The sequence below is a fragment of the Psammomys obesus genome, unplaced genomic scaffold (genome assembly GCF_907164565.1).
Source record: "Psammomys obesus unplaced genomic scaffold, mPsaObe1.curated_primary_1811, whole genome shotgun sequence".
NCBI lineage: Eukaryota > Metazoa > Chordata > Mammalia > Rodentia > Muridae > Psammomys > Psammomys obesus.
In genome coordinates, this window is record NW_026590767.1 from 5,158,305 (window position 1) to 5,164,144 (window position 5,840).

The 5,840-nt window shown below is 46.4% G+C and overlaps 1 protein-coding gene across 1 annotated transcript in view; it reads right to left on the reverse strand.

Moving 5' to 3' along the window:
- Adam12 (ADAM metallopeptidase domain 12) overlaps positions 1-5,840 on the reverse strand; it is a 256,510-nt gene that overhangs the window by 30,812 nt on the left and 219,858 nt on the right. The window lies entirely within an intron of this gene.

Sequence of the window (5,840 nt, forward strand, 5' to 3'; positions counted from 1 at the left end):
TGTGTGTGTGTGTGTGTGTGTGTGTGTGTGTGTGTGTGTGTGTGTGTAAGGGAGTGAGAGCAAGAGAAGGGAGAGTGAGATAGATGCAGAAATCTTTTGTTTTCAGTCCTACAAAGCCTCAAAGGTAAGAACTGGCTTCAATGAATAGTCATTTTTGCAGAGATTGTTCTCACAGGCCATAGCTTTCTAAGACCCAGTAGTCACTGTGCATAAAAGAATATATGCCCTGGCAAAGGGAGTTTGCATGGGGGAGGGTTAATAATAGCTAGAGAACCCAGAAAGTGGCCGTTTTTAAAACCATATCTTCTAGCCTGGGACAGAAAACACATAATAGAGGGCTGCAGGGCCAAAGCTTTGGAGGGTTCTTACGCCAGCCATAAGAGAACTTGTTGGTAACAACGAGGAAGTCAGAACAAAGCAGGTCAAACCATGCCACATGGTCTTTGCCTGCCTTCCTCTCCACACCAGCTTCTGGTTTGAACATTTTCTTTCATAGCACTTCCAATGACTAAGAGGTGACTTCCCAAAGTCCAGACCTGCCCTTTATCCTTTTCTGCTCCCAACTATAGGGAGTCTCTGTTGGTCTTGAAGGTTACAATGCAATCTAGATTCCAATCAGACTTGGTCCAAGGCCAGGATTCCTTTTCTCCTCCAAAGTGATACCCATTGTTCTTTAACTTGTGCTGGCCCCTTATCAGCTACTCACAGAAATGGCCACTTCATTTAATAGCAAAAACACACACAACTCACCACTGCCATCTCACACCACCTCTTTCCGTGTGAGGTGAGCCTGTGCCTGGCCATGACTTCTGTACTAGCCACCCCATTCTGGACCTCCTGCCTCCCCTGTTTGTTTTGAGACAGGGTCTCATGGTGTAGGTTTGGATGTCCTAGAACTCACGATGTAGACCGGGCTACCTTAGACCTCAGAGAGGCACCTGCCTCTGCCTCACAAGTGCTGGGTTTAAAGGCATGTGCCACCACACTTGGCACTCCTTTCTTCACTCCTAGTAAGCATTTTAGGCAGGCCTCCTGGAGCATCTTGCTAAGGTGACCAGCTCAAACCAGAACTAATGTTCTGTTACAGAAAAAGGATAGGCACCCAATCTCTGCAACATCACCTTTGTTTTCAATCACAGACTTAATCTCCTTCACTTCGTTCTGTGTCCACTGACCCTTTCCTTGCTTGATTATGATGCCAGCTGCTCCTTGCTTCCCTCTTAGATATTGACCATCTGGGTAACACCCCCATAGAGTCTGTGCATGCCCAGAGGGATTTCCCTCCAACTGGGTTACTGCAGAGAGCGCCAGATAGTTTTAAACCCTTTGGTTGACTCTTCTTATTCCAGAAAAAAAAATCCCCAAGAGATGAGCTTTATGGAGGGGCTGGAGAGATAGGTGAGTTGGTGAAGAGCTCTCCAACATCAGTGCACAAAGCCAGGCACAGCAACATGTACCTGTAACCTTGGTGCTGAGAAGGCAGTCAGGAGGATGCCCAGAGCCTATTGGCCCATCACTCAGTCTAGCTGAGTTGGTGAACTCCAGGTTTAGGAAAGGTCCATCTTAGAAAATCAAAGTGGGGCATGATATCTTGCCCATGTGCACAAAAACAACTATATAAAGACACAAACATGCAATCCTCTCCACCCCTGAAGTGACTTATAAAGAGATGTCAGTTTCTGAGGTAACAAGCTTCATATAATTTGGCCAGTAAGATGGTCTCCACAGCACCTTGAACAATACGGCATTCTGAGGATAACTTTGTGTCTCTGCCAGGGAGTGTTGAGGGAGCAGGAGACACTATGTCACAGTTTTCTATTGACACGTGCAGAGGCGGGACATGTCTCCGCCCACCAGCACAGCGATGACTTATGCTGCCTTCCTCTACTGCTGTAAGCCTGGAGACAGGATAGAACTGCCTGCCTGTGGCACAGGCCCGGTCTATGCCACTACCCTGTATCCTTTCTGTATTCCTGTCTATGGGGAGCATGCTGTGGTGTTTTTGACTTTCTCCATTCTTCAACAGCCAGGGACTGAGGATTCCCATCAATTCCTTGCCGCTGCTCTTTTAACTGAATGGTGGGGGTGGGGTGGGGCAGGGAGGGGATGAACAGAGCTCTGTGTGTAATGCTGGTCCTTATCCAATTGCCTGATGGTTCCTACTGTAGTCTTTGGGGTCTGAGGTGATATCTCTTTCAAGAAACAGATATTTCAAGGCTGAAGATGAAGTAGAATCAAACTTATAATGATGCAGACAGTTGAAACAGTCTAATTCTCCTCTGACTACCCCCAACCTTACACTGTAGGATGGTACCATGCAGGGTTCTGGGATACTTTCTGTGGCCAATCTGCTCCCAGGTAGAGCTCATGGGCAGGTCTTGGCACTGCTCCCCCAGCGCAGCTCAGCAGCCACACACATGGAGTAACTCCCTTATTCAGGAGTGCCAGTGAGGAGGGGGTTTCCCCGGGGATCTGAAGCAAAGTCTGCGTTATTAGCAGTGAGTTGCCATGTAAACGGTGTGAGATTGATGGCTGTGCCTTGTATGTCTATTATACTCTTGCTTTCAGAAGCAGCATGTATTTCTTAGAGCAAGCCCATTTTACATGGTCAGGTATCACTGACTTTCCCATGCAATGCCAGAGGAATGGATATTAAGACTCCTCTCTGGCCAGGGCAGTCTATCTCACAGGTTACATGATAGGATCAATGCTGGGTGCGTGGTCTAAATCCATCACTATTGTATGCATCCAGGGCTGCTGGGTCTCTCGGGACCTTCTTCTGTTTCTCCCTTCCCATGGAGACTTGGCATGATCCTTGATTCTTTTCTTCTTTCCCTCATGAATCTTCCTTGCATTTGTCATACTTTTTACCTACTGACCACAAATAGAAGGGTTTTCATGAAGAAGTGAGCAGAAGGCCAATGGGCCAGCCTCCTGCTCTCCAACATTCCCAGGGATAGGCATTTGTACCCTGCAAATGAAGCACCTGGGGTCTGTGGGCACATCTCCCCAGTGTTTTCTTCTACAGCTGTGGATTTTCACTTATTGCTGGCATCAAATGAAAAGCTACTATGCCACCCTGTTTAAATCACACAAAGGCAGAGGCGTTGTTTTGGGAAAGATAAATTGCTGTTCTCTCAGAGATGAAGTCCAGGTCCAAAATTTAGAAGCAGGAGGATTGCATCTCTATATCCGAAGGACCTATCTTTAAATGAAAGATAGAAAAAGGAAACCAAGTCACAGATGGCCTTCTGAGCTGACGTTCTCAGGCTCTCACTGAGTCCATCAGGACAGGGACATGCTAGTGTTCTTTGTGGCCATTGTATGTCAGCTGCCAGCTGGTGTTTATCTCTGAGGCAGAATGGCCAAGAACTTGAAAACTGTAGGTCTTGTCTTATCCATTTGCAAAGACCCTGCAAAGTCATAGATGTGGGCTCAGAGTTGTTGCACTAAAAAATTCTGGGCTGTGTGTCTTCACGAAGGTGAGAGATTGAAGTCTGTCTCGCAGACAGGATGGCAACAATTTTCTTATCACTTCAGCGCTACATCAATTAAAAACCTTTGAGTTCTTAATAACGGAACACTCAGTGCTTGGCCACTAGCAGGAGATAAAACTGAGCCTTTCGGAGGGAGTCTTGACACTGCCCTGCATTTTAATCACCAGCTTTGGTTCGAACGCTGTGGCTCACACTTGTAACTGAGTCTGGAAGTTCTCAATGTCATGATGTCCTTTGAGGAAATGAGGACGACAGCGTCTTGAATGAAGCTCCAGGTTTACTCATCCTGAGCTTCTCCTAGTGAGGTGATTCTCATCAGCAACACACTGCTCTAGTTCAGGCCAGTTGGCTCCACTCTCTCTCTGTCAACTCCTTGTCACTTAAACCCACAGACAAAGGCATTAGAATAAGCTGGGGCCATCTGCCCTTCCGTTCTCTCCAAGTTGGCCTTTGCCTTTATCAGAAAATGAAGTTCAAATGAACAAATTCTATCATTTCCTTATTATTCAATGGGACAAGCTTGTCCTTATTCCCCAACAATATACCTCTTGGCAAAATATCTTTTCTTCCCCTCTATAACTGTCAGTTACTACTGTACATGATCAGTACATAGAAGGCCCTGAGTGGATTTCAAGAAACAGAGCTCATTTAAACCAGCCTTGTAGATAAATACTGAATATTCACCAGCCCTAGAATTTATGTGGCCAGCTGACATGGCATAAATCAAATGACAGTGGATTCTGGTGAGTGATAACATTGGTTAACAACATGTATGGGGACCTCTTCAAGGGAAATCAGTGACTTCGGCATGTGGTGATTATATAACATACCTATGAGGTTAATTGTCAAGTAATGACATCACTAGGCTAAAGTTTCTGGCAAGCAACACTGCCGAATGTAAATCTGCAGCCTGAAGAAAAACCTCAGCTGTATTTTAGCAGGGGTAAAGGTCATGCTATGCCAACAGAAAATCTTCCCGAATATTAAGACAACTGGGATAAGAAGCTCAATGCTGTTTGAATTGTGGACAGTTGTTTATGTCTGGAATACCAACACGTAAAATCTTGAGATGCTGGGCTAGAGAGACCGCTCAATGAATAAAGTGGACCTGAGTTCAGATCTCCACAGCACCCATGTAAAAATACCCGGCCTGGCAGAACACTCCTGTGATCCCAGCAATGGAAAGCAGAGACAGGAGGATCCCTGGAACTCACTTGATGTTGGTCTAGCCAAATCAGGGTCCAGGTTCATGAGAGCCTCTGTTTCAGAAAAGAGTGGCTGAGGATGACTCTTGATGTCAACTTCTGGCCTCAACTTGTGCTCGAGTGCATGTACACACACACACACACACACACTGAAATGTGGTAGGAAAAGAAAACTGTCCCAGCTAGCAGGAAGATCTTCAACAATATCAATAATAATAATAATAATTAGATTTTTACAACAAGTAAATGAATAAAACCCACAGAAGATATTCTGAAAGTCTATCACACTGCCACTTTGGAGTTGCAGACACATGTTTTGAATTTTCTATAGCTTTATTTGTAGGGAGACTTGGAAGCAGGAGCATTTTATTGAAATCTAATAATGCTGGACTGCAAAAAGCCCATCTCAAAAGGGAATAGTTAGCTGGAAGGAAGGGCTTCATCCGGTCAGCTCTGGGTAGCCAGCTCTGGAGTATGAGTAACGGACATCCTGGATGTAACCGGAGAATTCAGTGTGACTCAACAACTTGGCCAGGTCACTGGGTGTGAATGGCATAGCTGTCCAAGCAACGACTCAGGGAGTTCTGAGTGAGCCCCTTCCCTGGAGCTCTTCAACGGCCCCTACACAAGTCCAGATCTGGGCTCTTACTGTGGACTAGGAAGATGAGACACTGCAGATGTATCCTGGACAAAGGCTTTCTCCCTGAATCATGGAAAGTGCATGTGAACCAACCGCTATAGTTACAATGCTTGGTCCAGCACATCTGGCTGGCCAGGACCCCAGCCAGGGAGCAACCTCTGTCCCCAGGAAGGGTAAAGGCTTAGGTGCAGTGGTGGGGAGGACAGGACGCTGAGGGGGTCACATCCTGAGCAAAGCATGTAGGGAAGTACATCCCGCTGGCAGTGTATGCTCTTGAGTCAGCATCTTTCACCCAGCAGGACATCGGCAAATATTTAACAAATGAGAGAATGAGTGACAGATGAGGGTCTCTGGCGCTGTCCAAGTCACGGCTCTGTATGAACAGAATTACCTGCATTTCCTGCCTTGGCCCGGCCACCCCTGTGTGCCTTCTACCCCTTCCTGGATGCTAGAAACACTACCTCTTCTACCCCTTCCTGGATGCTGGAAACACTACCT